This window comes from Castor canadensis, chromosome 3 (genome assembly GCF_047511655.1).
Source record: "Castor canadensis chromosome 3, mCasCan1.hap1v2, whole genome shotgun sequence".
Lineage (NCBI taxonomy): Eukaryota > Metazoa > Chordata > Mammalia > Rodentia > Castoridae > Castor > Castor canadensis.
In genome coordinates, this window is record NC_133388.1 from 81,579,509 (window position 1) to 81,595,604 (window position 16,096).

General features: G+C 39.6%; 1 protein-coding gene across 1 annotated transcript in view; it reads right to left on the reverse strand.

The window, feature by feature from the left end:
* Window positions 1-16,096, reverse strand: part of LOC109676129 (RNA-binding protein Nova-1-like) — a 115,578-nt gene that overhangs the window by 87,127 nt on the left and 12,355 nt on the right. The window lies entirely within an intron of this gene.

Genomic DNA, 16,096 nt, shown 5'->3' on the forward strand with positions numbered 1-16,096 from the left:
CTGGCGTATTCAGGTTTTAGAGATTTCGGTTATTCTGCGCTTTTTAAGTATAGATGACATCTTAAAAAACTGCCAATCAAAAAATCACTTAATACATTGTCACTTTGCAAATTCAGCAAATGTTAGTAAGGTACAAAATTGTAACACAAAAATTCTGCCTGCCTTTATGTGGGGAAGACAGCAATTCATTGTATTTATCAATCATGCACACCTTGCTCAAGACAATGGAAATCTTACAAAACTCTAGAGGAAAAAAACAAATCCTAGTATCTGGCTATTTGAAGGAAAATGTAGATGTTGTGCCCAGGGCAATTCCACCATTTTTTAATGGTGTCTCATCAGATGCTGTCCCCTCTCCACCTACACTCAGGTTCATTTATCTACTAATATCTACAATAACTTAGTCATTCAAAGATTTAGTTTTTCAGGAGATTCTTCTTCGTCTTTCTTCAATAATTTTATAATACTTAACTATACTTTATACTGCATTCATGATAAAAAATAAAACACCCCAGGGTCTCCACTTTGTATAGCAGACACTACTCCTCCAATTGTTTCTAAGATTTATATAATCAGTATCAATATCAAACTACTTTCCAGATTCTAAGGCCCAGAGAAAAGGCATTCTTTCAACTTTCGTAAGAAAAGGAAAACACACACACACACACACACACACAATTAGCTTATATAGCAGTACTAGACTGCACTGTAAGGAATGAATTTTTATGCATTGTTTATTTTCAGTACTGGGGGCAAATCAGGCCTGTCACATGAAAGCAGAACAGAAAGTGTCTCCATGGTGACCCACTCCCCAAAGCTTTCACAAGATACTAAACACCATGACTCCTTCTCACTGGCTGTCCACTGCTATCTGAAAGGTTACTTTTCTATTAAGGCAAAGTGTAAACGCACTTAACTCATGTTCAACATGCCTTGTTGGTGGAATATTAAAGGGGGAGGGTGGATGCCCGGCAGGGGGGAAGAGCATTTAAGTGGTCAATTCCAAGCAGCCAGAAATGAAAAAAAAATTACAGAGTACAAGAGACAGAAATGCAGAAAATAAACTCTAATTACATCTTGACATTCATCTAAGGAGGTACAGTTGGGTTATATCAAGCCAAGTACCAACATGCTTTGCTGCAGTTACCAAATAATGTTTCTATTCCCTCGTGGTACCTGGGTGGCCAAGGCAACAGAGACTACAGAACAGAGCATATGTACACAAGGAGTAACTGTAGCTCTTATGTCTGGATATGTTCCTGACTCCGGTCCTAGTTTGGGAAGTCTTGATTACAACCCTACATGTTCAGGTAGGCAATCTGAAAAGCAATGTGTTCCTCTGAAAACCACAGGGGTAAATAAAAGATTTGAGCTACAGCCAATCATATGTAGTTACACAACATTTTCCCAAGTATATCTAAACTGTGTTACTTTTTCTCTTGAGTGATAACTTTATTGGCCTAATTAGAGGTGAAAACTGGGGGTTTTCTTCTGTTCTTTTGATGGCAGTGGTCATTATCTTTAAATCAAAGTTATCAAATATGTTTATTGAATTTCTACCCTGTGTACTATATCATCATGTTGAAATGCTTGCAGAATCTAGACCATGGCATCCAACAGAAACAAAATGTGAACAACACCCATTTCTGACAGCCACATAAATAATATGAAAGAAAAATGTATCACCAATCTCATATTTTATTTACTCCAGTGTGTAATACACACAAACAGGTTACTGCATTCATTCACATTGGGTTTTTTTGTTATATTATCTTTTAGCTCTGAAAGATATTCTAGACTTACAGCAGAATTTAACTGGGATTAATTCTAATCACAAATTCTCTATACCTGTTGATTCATGTTTACTGTAGTAGTGTTCACAAAAGCCAAGTCATGGAATCAGCCTAGGTATCCACCAACAGATGAATGGATAAAGAAAATGTGGTTTGTGTACACAATGGAGTATTATTCAGCTATAAAGAATGAATTATGTATTCACAGGAAAATGAGTGGAACTAAGATCATTATGTTAAGCTAAGTAATTCCAACTCAGAAAGACACAGCAATTTTCTCTAAGTGGAATGTGTATGCGTATGTGTACATGCATATAAAAAGGGCACAATTTGGGGGAAATGAAGAGGGCAAGGGAAATTTGTAGGAAAGTTTTTAAAAGGAGGGTTAAGGGAATGGGGAATAAGAAACAGTAATAGAGGTGGAAAATATGATCAAAGTACATTGTATGCATGTGCCGAAATATCACAATGAAACCTCTCACTTTGTACAATTAATATACACTAATACAAATAATTTTAAAAATAAAAAGAAAACAGCAAATTGAGTCCCTATCTAATTCCTTTGGAAAGAGGGGTTCTGATACCTGTCCCTAATCCTCAAATGTCATTCTTTTAAAAAGAAATCTGATATGTTCATGTTTGTATACAGCTAAGAGAATAATGTAAAGTCTGTACAAAGTACTATGGAGAGTGATCTACCTGGTCACCTATTGGTGTCTATAGCAGAACATCCAGCTGAAGTAAAAAGGATAACTTTTGCTAGAATGGTTCCTAATATAAGATATAATGACATATCTATTAGTTTGAACCAATGGAGTAGGGGTGTTCATTTCCAAAACTCTTACCCTTCTGTGGGCACAGGCAACTTTAGTGGGAAGGGACAAGACAAAAAAAAAAAGTTGCAGCACCACTATGGAAAGCAATATGGAGGTCCTTCAATAAACCAAAAACAGAACTACCCTACAATCCAGCGATACTACTCCTTGGCATATATCCCAAGGAATATGCTCCAGGATATGATAGAGCCACTTGCACACCCATGTTTACTGCAGCACTATTTACAATAGCCAACCTTTGGAAGCTATTCAGATGCCTCATGATGGATGAATGAATTAAGAAAATGTGGTATATATATATACAATGGAGTTTTATTCAGCCATAATAAATGGATGGAACTGGAGAACTTCATGCTAAGCAAAGTAAGCTAGGCTTAAAAAGTCAAAGATAACATGTTGTCCCTCATATGTGGAAGTCAGATCTATAAACTAAATGTATATACAGATACATATATAATTACACAAATACACATATGTAATAATTACGTATGTATGTAGATAGATAGAACAAAACTGCATTAGTGAGTCTGTCTGAAGGGGCTATGGTAGTTAGGAGAGGTAAAGAAAATGTTAGAGAATAAAAAATATTGAAACAACTCAGCTATATGTGAATATAATATGCACTGTACTGTAAGTTGCTGAATATTAGGGAAGCATGGTGGTAGAGAATGAGTAAGTAATTGGGGGGGTTAATTTGACTAAATCATGATATACACAGGCCTGTATTATCAAGGTGACCCCCCCCGGGACTATCAATATATACTTAAAAAAATGAAGGGCAGGAGAGAAAAATAGGACTTTTGGGGGGTTGGGTACCAGTGGGAGGTAGGTGGGTACATGGAAAGGGTGAATTAGGGTGACTATGGTGGATGTATCTTGTATCCATACATGAAAACAGAAGAATGAAATCTGTTGAAAGAAGGGGGAAAAAAGAGGAAGAGGGAGAATGATGGAGGGGGTAATCTAATTAAGATATATTGTAGGCACATATGTAAATATCACAATTCATCCTCCTGTATGACTATTATATGCTATTAAAATGAAAAAAATGTGTATATAAATAATAATGATGATAATAAAAATAGTTTGATCTGGAAAAAAAAGTTGCAGCTTGGAATTGGGACTGTGCAAACTCAACATTCACATTTGAAGCACTTGGCCAGGTGGTGGTTCCACAGGTGGCAAACAACGAAATGTACACATGGTCTGTGGTTAAGAGGATGTTCATCTTCCCTTTATCTTCCATCTATCATCTGAAGCTTTTTATTATTGCTCAGCTGGCTTGATGCTGCAAGCCTCTTTTCTGACCTATGAGTAAATATTCTGACTGCAGACTGATAAGGACGGTGTGTGTATTTTTATGCTGGTGCATGTCAGGGACCTATTGATTTAATGCAAACCTTTCCAAAACAACTTCCCCTACATCACTCTACCCCACCCTATCCCCAACCTCTAACAGACATTACCACCAACTAATCAAACAAAGGCTTGGCAAGTTGGGTATATTATGTCAACTGGCAAGATGGGAAAAAACTTAGCTATAATATTTGACAATACAGCCAGTTTCCTTGGGTTTCATTGACAAATTCACCTACTAGTACTGAGTAACGACACTGTGCTATCCACTATGCTGGACAGTGTGCTTATGAAGCTGAGTAAGATAAGGTCACTAATCTCAACATCCTGCCATATGGAAGGAGCAGACAAACCTGAATTTTAGGACAATGTAAGTATCATGAAAAGGATGCACAAGAGCACCTTGGGAGTCTGGAGGAGGGAGCATCATTTCAGTCCCAAGTGCCTCACAGAGGCACTTGAGTGACAATATGTGAGATGAGCTTGGCAGCTGTCATCCAATCCAGCAGGTGAGGAAATAGGAAATACAACTAAAGTAAGATAGAAGAATAGAAAAGTTCCTCAGATTAAGAAAATGGCTAAAAATGAGTATGTGTATGGGATGAGTAACAGAAAACCAGACCACTGGGGGCTTAGAATTCTAACCAAAGATTTTTGACATCTGTCCTGGGTCCAAGAATCACACCCTATATCTACCTTGCTACAGTAGGTTCACTGCCATCAATATGTACCCCACTACTCAGCATCTCTTCTCAGGCCTCATTGCCCTGTCAGATTAGTTCAGGTAGCCCTCTATCTTGCCACCCTGACACCTACTCCTTTCTGCCTCCATTCTCCATCTTCCTTGGTTCCTTCATCTACTTGAGACAGCAATACCATATGTACTTAACTCAGGAACCACCAGTGTGATAGCATCCCAGAGATTAATATAAGCAGATGCCTCCTTCAATCCCCAGGGCCTGTGAGTAGCCTGTACAGGGCCTTATGCAGTAGCTGCTAGTGGAAGCCAACAGCTGGCTATGATGTGTATCTGTAGATCTTCCTCCTCAGCAGGCAAGTATCTCTGGCTGAAATATTTATTTCAATTCATATTGTGTTTGAGAAATGAGACTGTGAAGAGCTTAACGCTTAAATCTAGTATTGGTGGTGTAGTCAACTTGTAAGAGCAATGTTTCAATGAAAGTACAGAATAGAGTTTGACAAAAAAGTGAAGGGAAAGAGTAATCAGAAGAAAGCCAGTGTGTTAGGTTTTCACTGCTGTGACAAATACCTGAGATGAACAGTTTAAAAGAAGAAAGATTTATTTTGGTTCACAGTTTCAAAAGTTTCAGTTCACTGTCCCTTGGTCCCTTTGCTGTGGGCCCATGATGAAGGACAACATCGTGGAAGAGGACACAGTGAAGCTCACCTTATGGTGGTGGGGAAGGAGAGAGAGAGAGAGAGAGAGAGAGAGAGAGGAGACAGAGATGGGGAGATGTGGGGGTGCTAGGACGGGGCCAGGGAAAGATATATTCTTCAAAGGCATGTCCACATGTGACCTATGTCCTCCAACCAGGCTGTACCTCCTAACTGCACATTCAGTACCAACTTATCAATCAGTTAACTCACCCATGAAGTTAGCATCCTTATGAAGCAATCACTTCTCAACAGCACCCTCCAGTTGAGCCTTTTGGGGGTTCAATATATGAGCTTTTTGGGGTTATCATACCTTTAACGCATGAGATTTGGGGGGTTATCCAAGGCAAAACAATCAGGAATCAATCATTTTTGAGCCCACCAGTAGAAGTCTTGACATAAACAGTAAAAATAGCAAAGATATAAAAATGGTACCATCTGAGTGTCATTTTACCAGAGAAAACTGAACCTTATTTGAAAGCAGACTAGATAGGTAAATGCCCATTTCCAACAATTTCATCCAGAGGGGATGGAGAACTGAGCCCAGCAGACCATAGGGCAGGCTTCATATACCATGGTGAAAATGGGAAAGAGGAGGTTCACCATATTCATCCCCACCACCTTGCTTCAGAACTTCAGGGGTGCTCTTCAGTACACTTCAGTCACAGTGCACTAATTCTAATCTCTCATGTTCCTGCAGAATATAATAAATTGCCAGAACCAAACAGCCAGTTATTTTGTCTCCATGTTTTTCCCACTGATAATCTGATTTTTTTAATCCAATATTTACTGAACACAATCACCTTTGATCTGAGTGTGTGTAGTGCTGAGAAAGTTATGACAAGAGCAAATATATTACTCAGAAATGACAGACATCCTTAGTATAGGCCCATTCCCAATTCCACAGACCAACATGTAAGTGCATACTTGCGTTCAAACTGATTACTATGTAACAGAAAAATCAACACAGGTATTCTTACTGGAGGGAGAAAAGTGACATACTCAGAGAAGAAAACAAGTGAAAGGAGGATCAAAAATATATATGTACCTGTATCACCATCTCTCTCTCTCTCATCTATCTATCTATCTATCTATCTATCTGTCTATTATTTAACTTAATCAGTTCTTTAAGGTGAAATCTCTTTCAGAAATCTGATATCCTCATTCTGCAGGGAATAATAGGATTATTAATATGTAACTTACCCAATGCCCATTCCTATCTACTTAACAGAACCTTGACTGTGGTAGTAGTGGGTGACTCGAGAGATAGGCAATGTATTTTTAGCTTCATCTCACTCATAGCTAAGGTGACCATGTGACAGAGTTCTGGCCAATGAAATGCACTGGAAAGTTACCAGGGTCTCGGGGAGAACCCAGTGAATGCAGGCTTGCTCCTTTGCTCTCAGCCCTACCTCTTCTTCCTTCCCAAAAAATTAAGTGTGACTCTGCTGGAGGTCCATCCTATTGAAACCACAGGTAATCAGTTAGGTAAGGTAGAGAGACCTGGAAGGCACAGGAGTCATGGTAACCACCTGGACTCCTAAGGGGAAAAATATACTCCTGATTTCTTTAAGCCATCATTTATGCAGGGTTTTTCATTACAATCAGCTGAACAGAATCCTGACTGATAAATTATTCATTCTGAATGTTCCATCAAAATCAAAATTTTCAATTTTTTATATCTTTCAGTTTTATGTTTTTTAATGACATTTAGTGATTATATTCTGAATTCTTCATTAAAAAAGTAAACTCAATGAAAACTCCCAGGTTTTCTAAAGTAAAGGACATTTGAAAACTTAATTGCTATGGATAATAAAAACTAGCTTTTATTCAGTATTGAACTGATTATATTTTAATAAAATATACAGCTATGTAATTGGATCATAACATTCAGAAAGGGATAAAAATTGGTTTCAATGGTTAGAATAATGTCTACACCTTTACCTTTAAATAAATCATTATAAATCTCCAACAGTAGGAGATCTAACTTTGACTCTGAAATATCAAAGAACTGGAAAAAATTTGTATTTTCTTATTTAAAAAGGGTAATTTGGTGATTCAAAATAGACAGTTACTTATTCAGTCATTGAAATTCAATGGTTGGACATTTTTTCATTAAGCAATATAAATGAATTAAATGCCTTGTTTTTCTCTCAACAGATCTGAATTAGAAATTAAGATTGAGTGTTTTTGTTTTTTTGCTCTTGCTTTTCTCTATCCTTCTTGAGAAAGTCAAAATGTAGCTTTCTATAAGGAAGGCTGTCAATTCAGGAAACTAAGGAGTGAAAACAGGGTGACAATTTATTTTTTTCATATGCAAAGATGAGGAGTTCTACTGAGCTCTGCTGTAACAAAGAAGGTCTCATCACTTCCTCCAGGATGGGCATGCTGATCACCAAAGAGATGAGTAAACAACAAAATCATCTCCAATAGAGCAAAGCTGAAGATGCTGGAACTAGCATCTCCAAGGGGCTTGGAGATCATTTAGTCTAGTACTCTGGGGATACCCAGCTAAGTCTTTAAAGAGCCTTAAACCAAGGTCTTCAACCCCAGGCTCTCACTACTACACCATGCCAAGGACACTTACAGCAGGAACAAACATGAAGCCATCACATTCTTTTCCTAGTTTTTCTTACCGTTGCTCTTCTCTCTGGTCTTGTTCCTGGTCACTCTGTTTACTTTCCCTGTCCATTGGCATTAGGACAGTCCCTTCCACTGCTTTAGGGAAGGAATACTGAAAAGCCTTTTAGGTTGTTTCACTGGACATGGGGCATTTATGTACAGAGAACAGAACTGGGAGCAAGGAGCCTTTGCCTGACTATGCCCCTAGCAAATGATGTGACCCTGGAGAAGATAATTTTTTCTAGGCTCCCATTTGCTATTGACAAGATGAGGGCAAAACACCCAGTGCTGCTTAAGGTCAATTCCATGATTGATATCTTGAAAGATATTGTGCCTCCAATTTATTAAATATAAAAATAATCCTGTCTTTAGTATGTATAGGAACTAACCAGGGAAATCTGTTTTTAAAAGCAGATTCCTAGTACCCACTCCCCACAGTGGTGGCTTGGCAAATCTGTTGTTGTTGGGTTCCATGAATTTGCTCTTTTCTGAGCACCTCAATTGTTCTGAACTGGCTAGTCTTTGGGCCACACCTGAAAGTACTAGCCAACAGAGAAGGCAGGTCAGGTCATCAATGTCACTGTGTCTATAAACAGGCAAATGCACCCTTCCCTGAAGGAATTTCCCATGTTGAAAATTAATAAGAATTTAAATAAGAACAGCAATAGTAGACATTCTCTAAACATTGACTATGTCCTAGTACTGCTCTAAGGGACTTATGTATATTAAAAACATATACTAACTCATTAAATCCTTCACAAAAGCAACTTAATTAGAAACATAAGCTAACAACTTTCCCCTAGAATTAGTCACTTGGAGACTTTCAGAGATACACACAGGATTTAAGAAAGATCAAAATGGTTCAAGTCAAGACACATAAAGCAATGATGTGGATAGATCAAAGAAAATGATCTTAAAATGTTTACACCAGTGTCTGGTAGATTGGAAAATATACCTTTTAAGACAGCATATGGCAATTTATACATAGTAGAAAACCAAGATGTTTAATGTCTGAAACCAAAGAAAGATAAATTTGACTATTCTTTCTTTCAACAAATGTTTCAGTCTAATCTTTGTACAAAATTATGAGAAAAAACAAAACTAATATAACTTCGTGCTTTATGATATTTTCTATATTCTATGCAATCTACCTGAATTCTTATTTTACTGTTATAACTACCCTACAATGTAAAATATAATAGTACTAGAAACAATAGTCCCTAACACTTATTGATGTCAGTACTAAGAATGCAGGAAAGAGAGAAAGTGTGAAGAAAGAGGAGCCAGGACAGTACAAGTTTAAGAATAAAGATAGGGGAGATCTGCAACAGAGACAAAACAAAAGTAAGTGACAGAGTAGTAGGATAACCAGAACAGAACACACTATGTCTGATGCCAAGGGAGAACTGGCTTTAAGGCAGAATATGGATTGTTTTGAATGCTACTGAGAGATGAAGTGGAAGGTGGTAGAAAAAGCAGCCACTGGATTACACAACACAGAGGCTCTCCAGGGTCATTTCAGGAACAAGACCAAGAGTGGTAAGCAGGGTCTCAGCCAGACTGGAGCAGGCTAAAGGGTGAAGGAGGGAGTAGCGAGTACCCAAAGCAAGTGCAGACATCTCTTGAAAGAAGGCAGACTACAAAAAGAGTTTGGAAGGGGGCTGGAGTCCTGAATAGATGATTTTTAAGAGAGTGGTATGAAGGTAATATCAGTATGGTTGTGGGAACAGTTTTATAAAACAGGTTGGAGACAAGATAACCAGAGGAGTGCAGTGCTTGAAAAAGCATTAGGGCAAGGGATAGAGTACACATGAAAGGACTGGCCTTAAATGGAGCCAGAAGCTGGACATGGTAGTTCACATCTGTAATTCCAGCACTTAAGGAAACTGAGGCAGGAAGATCATGATTTTGAGCCTGGGCTACATAGAAAGACCCTATCTTGAGAAAAAAATAATTATAATAATAAAATAGGAGCCAGAGGACCAAGACAAATGAGGCCAGAATTTTGGGTCATTAGATGAAGTGAGTAGAGCTTTGTAACTTAAAATTAAAAGCTAAGTAACATAAGTAACTGAGAAATTGCTCAGAAGAGGTAATCCAAGAATGTACAGACAGCAGTCATGACAGACTACTATCAGAGTCAGGTGCTTACTAACTAGAAAATCAAACTGGCCATGTATCAGTGAAATAATTTAATCTGGATTGACAAGGCGGACAGGTCTTCTAAAAGGAAAAGCAGAGGAGAAAATAATAGTGTAGAGCTTCATATGTGACGAGAAAGAAAAAGAATTCAGTTTCCTGCCTCTGGTTTGAACAAGAAACTGTGGCTTCTCTTAGACAGTACTGGCAGCCACAATGGGACAGCCCACAGGAGGGAACACAGATGGCTTTTTGAAGGAAATAGGGACTAAGGAGCACAATGTGGGTACAGAAACAGTAATAGAGATGCAAATTAGAAAACCTGGAACTATTTCAACAGAATGCCAAGGGGCTTAGTATACATAGTCCCAAGAAGCACATGCAAAGACCGAACACCAACAAGAAGAGCCACTGCCAACCTGTAGCTGGGAAGAAGCCAGGACATCATTCACTCATTAGCTACACAAAGCAGAGGTGTTTCCACAAGCACAATGGCCACTGTTAGACACCAAGCATTCAGTCATGTTGGGGAAACTGTCTAAATAAAGGCTAGGGAATGGATTTTTCATTTAGCAGTGAAGAGGCAGTGATTTGACAATGACGAGGAAAGCCCAAATCCACACATCTTGCCCATTATAGATGGTAGCACCACTTCCCAACAGTCTAAGAAAACACCTTCTGCACATGTTACTTCTTAAGATGCACTTTTTACTTATAAGGGTTCACCTCAGAAATGTCATTTGTTCTGTAAACTCATATTACTTCACAGATTAATTTCTGCCTTCAAGAAGATTACCAGGGACTTAGCATAGCAGCTCTTATCTATAATCCCAGCTACTCAGGAAGTAGAGATTAGGAGAATCTCAGTTTGAAGCCAGCCTTGGCAAAAAGTTAGCAAAATTCCATCTCCACGAACAAGTAGTGTGTAGTGGGGCACACCTTGTTCCCAGCTATGTGGGAGGTGAAAACAGAAGGATCATGGGTCAGGCGGGTCCTGAGCAAAAATCTGAGACACCATCTGAAAAATAACTAAAGCAAAGAAGGCTGGAGGGCATGGCTCAAGTGATGAGAGAGTACCTGCCTACCAAGTGTGAGGCTCTCAGTTCAGACCTCAGAACCACCAAAAAATCAAAAAAGAAAAAACAGTAACGGTAAATAAAGATTCCTACGACAGATCTAACAGAAATGTTTAGGTATAATGATGAAAAGATATGTATGTCCCAGATTGTTCAAACTGACAGCAGTAATTATAAATGTTCAGTCTTGAGTGGCAAAATGATGTTGGAGCCAAAGCCCTCAGTGGAAGCAACCTGAGTACAGGCCACTGCTGAGCAGCAGACACAGTGGTGAGGAAGTGAGGGTGCGCCTCAGTGTCTCAGCCCTCAGGAGGTTTGGGGATAGGGACGTGCTTCCATGGGCCAGTTATCCACAGAGACAAGTACCAGGACACTGAACGAACTATGCAGGTAGTAGCCACAACAGCGGCAGCTTCCATTCAACAGCACCTACCAAGTGTCAGGAAAGCAGCCAGGTGTGTCACATGGTACTCATCTTTACAACCACACCAAATGACCAGCTTCAGAGCGCAGGAAATCAATGCACAGAGAGGGGAGGTAACCAGCCCAGGGCCACACAGCTAGCATCCACATAAGATTATAATCCCAGTCTGTTTGAAATCTAAGCTCTTTTCTCAGCGGCAGCTCACGGTCACTGGTTATTGATCCCACTCATATCCAAAACTACAAGAGTTTAATTTTCAATTGGCAGAATTAAGTGAAGGGAACATGAAGAAAACATTGTCTACTAGGTAGTCAATCACATGGGTTAATGAAATCGGGGGGGGGGCACCTTTGAACAGACTGGAGTTCTACCTCAAAGAAGAGGGCTTTCTTAGGGAATTCAGCACCAGGTTAGAGACTTGCACACCCATGCAGAGGGCTTTGCCACTGTGTATGGGGACACAGGGACAGGTATCTAGTCACAGACACAGCTGAGACACTACAGAGTAAGTTCTCAGATGGCAGCACTGGGTCTTAAAGCTTATAATGATAGAAGAAAATCCTACGAATGGTATTAGTTTACATAAAAATGAAAGAGGGGACATAAAGTGATAAGCCAGAAACTTAGTTTTCAGAAGTATGTGAAGATGTGTTATCAAACACATCCTGAAGTTCCTGGGGCCTGGACACACAGTATAAACCATCCTGTGTGAGGACTCATGGAAGTTTTCCACAGTCTATTGGGGTTTAAGACACTCCAGTGACAAAGACATTTTAACAAGAAGAAAATAAGAACTGACAGAATGTCACCTTAAAAAACAACAACAACAACAAAAAAACTAAGTAAGACAGTTGGGTATCAATGGCTCAGAGGCTGAAATCGGGAGGATCACTGTTCAAGCCCAGCCCTGTCAAATGGTTCATGAGACCCCACCTCAATCAGTATCTGGTGACAAACACTTGCCATCTCAAGCTATGCAAAAGACTGAGATCTGGAGGATCATGATTCCAAGGCAGCCACAGACAAAAAGTTTGTAGGACCCACCCCCTGCCCATCTCAATGGCAAAAGCTGAGCATGGTGAGGCATGCCTGTCACCCCAGCTATTGTGGGAAGTATAAATAGGGCCACAGTGCAAGCTGGCCTGGGCAAAAAGTGAGAACTTATCTTCAAAATAACCAGAGTAATAAGGGCTAGAGGTGTGGCTCAAGCAGTAGAGTGCCTGTCTAGCAAGCATGAAGTCCTGAGTTCAAAACTACAATAGTGCAAAAAAAAAAAAAAAAAAGCCAGACACCCACCCACATTAAGGGATGAAGCAGGTGGACAGGTAGCTGTTTTGCAACATGTGGAATGACCATGCTTTCAAAACCAAAAACTCAGCCTTTGCACTCATGTCCAAGCCAGGAACACGGCACCCTGGGTGTTAACATGTAATACAATCCCAAAGAGGTCAAGTGGTGGATCCCACTGTGTTCTTCACTCAAACATACTGCTTTTTAACCCTGTGTGTATTCCCAAAGCTCCAACTGCAGCCACATTTTGCACTCCCCCAACCACCACCACCACCGCCGCCATCACCACACACACACACACGCACACACACACACACACACACACACACACACACACACACACGACACAGCATTTCCTGAGGTTTGCAGTGGACTAGGCTCTCTGCTGGTGGGCTCCTTTAACTTCCACCCAGGAGGTGTGAGTCATCCTCACTGTTTAGGTGAGGAAATTGGTGAGCAGAGGTTAGGCACATTCTGTGACCACAGCTAGAGAGATCTGGCTGAGATCAAACAGAGCTGAGTGTGACTCCACTCACGCTCTGACTCCACTCACGCTCTTACTCAACACCCAGATCTTCTAGCATACTTAACCATACTCGTGAACTTTCCACCTGCCTTTCAAAGAAAACGCCCTTAGTTTGTCACTGTCTTCACAACAGTCCTCCAAGGTAACAATTTCTAATCAGTATTCTATGTTAAGTGGATATTTTGGCTCCAAAAGGTCAAGCGACTCTCTGAGGGATATATAGGTAGTAGTAATAGAAACAGCATTGAAACTCATGTTTTTCTTTCTCCAAAGCCTCTGCTCCTACACAGTCACTTCTGATGAGTTACTTTATCTTGAAAATGTAAGAAACACACAATTATGTACACACAAAAAACTATCACTTTGTTAGAGATTACTGGACCGTAGGCTTTCCCCACTCAGTGTTCTGTGGCTGACAAAATAAGCCCTCACACCAGAAGGGGCTTATGTACCAATATAGTTTTTTTAAGCTCTAGAATAATAGTTAATATTGCCTTATTTTGTTAAAATAAAGCAAACATAGTATATGCAAACTTATGTATAAAAAACTCGAAACTTAGGAAACTGATGCTCTTCAAACATAAAACAGAAGTTTGAAAAACAAAACTTAAAAGCTCTAGTTGGGTTCAGTAGGCTTATGCTGTAGCTAGAGTAGTCCAACTCAAACACAAGTAAAGTAATTCAAGCCAAATCTCATTTTTAATATAAGTAGATGGAAGTATTCATGATGCTAACTGCATTGTATCCAAGTGCTGGATTCCCTGAAGACTGTTCTTCCCTCCAGGCAAAAATTAAAGTGATCGTGGAGAAATTTAAACTCATTTCTGAAAAACTCTCCCTTCACATGTGACCTGTAAGGTTATTTCTAATACAGACTCAAAGAGCTCATATTATGGGGAAGAAGTTCCTTTCTTCCTTTGACTTCAGTGTTCACAGAGCTTCCTACAACTCAAAATAAAAAGAGATTTCAGAAGGAAGAGAGTTTGAAATATTATGTACAAAAATCTTGGCAATAAGATTCCTATCCTAGCATAGTCTTGAAGCCAGAGAATCTTATCTGGAAGGCTAGCTACATAGTGATTTAAAAAAAAAAAAAAAACTAAACTAAAATAATACCACAAACGTAATACCACAAACACACTTTTTTAAAACGGAAGGAGGTATTTACAAAGCTAGTGTGTCCTGCATCTAGTCAGTCCTGCAGAACCATGGTCAAAACATGCCGTTCAGGTGCTGGTCATCGTGTGTGCACACAACCCAGGGAAGGCACAAAACGGGGGATGACAGTTGCTTAATAAATGCTCTCAGTAACAGTACCACAGCCACCTCCACCACCATTAGTTTTAGAAGGGTTGCCATTTACTTTCTCCTCCTCTTCCTCCATTTTCCTCCTCTCCTTCTTCTTTTCTCTGTATTGAGGTTGAAATGAGGGCCTTGCACTTGCTAGGCAGGCACTCTACTACCTCAGTCACATCTCCAGCCTTTTTTGCTTTTGCTGTTTTAGAGATCTATCTTTCTATGTCTGAGCTACCTAGATCACAGTCCTCCTATTTATGCTTCCTGCATAGCTGGGATGACAGATGTGTGCCACCACATCCGGCTTTTTATTGCCTGAGACAGGTTCTTGTGAACATCTTCCTGTGGCTGGCCTGGAACGGCGATCTTCCCTGTCTCTGCCTCCTGAGTAGCTAGGATTCCATGCATGAGCCACCAGGCCTAGAAAGGGTTGCCACTTTCTGCAATACAAGTCACTCCAAGGAAGGTGTTCAAATGATGCATTTGTTTTCACAGGTTTTTTAAATAACATTATAACTTTACTAACATTTTAGATCAGTCACCATGAGGAGTTGTGCTTTTAAGAGTATTGGTGAGGAAGGAGAACGAGAGATGTCAGGTTGAGGGAATAGCAGCCAGCCATGATGGTGTGCAAAGAGAAGCTCTGGAAAGCAGGGGCACTGGTAGCTAATGGTGGATGGACAGGACACCTGAATAAGGAGCAATACAGACAGGCAGAATGGAGAGATCCTTCCTTTAATCTCTGAAATACATCCTCATAGAAAATCGAGTCCAGTCTCAGGGCTATGTTATTTCTATCTGTAGCAGTTCCAAATTCCACAGAAAAGAGAGTATTGTGAGTTAAGTTTATCTTCATGTAAGCCGTGGCAGTAGTCTCCCTTTATCAGCCATTTAGCTTTCCTTAGTTTTAGTCACAGTGGTCAACTGCAGTCCAAAGAAATTAAATGGAAAATCACAGAAATAAACAGCTCAGGTGTTAAAGAACTTTTTAACAGTACATTGTTAGAAATGTTTTATCATATTACTAGTTGTTATTGTTAGCTTCTTACTGTGTCTAATTTATAAATTAAATTTTATCATAAGTGTATACATATAGGAAAACTGTGTATAGGGTTGGGTTTCAGATGTCCACTAAATGTCTTAGATAATATCCCTTGTGGAAAAGAGGGAGTTACTGTATTAGAATTTACATTCAAAAACTTTCTTTCCCAAAGAAGGTTGCACAGTCGGCCTGTAAGTAAGTGGTCTAATAGGCTGTACACACAAAGTAGAAGAACTGACAAAGAAATAATTATATACAAAAAGGAAAGATCCTAGCTCATCCAGAAGCCAAGGACTTTGCT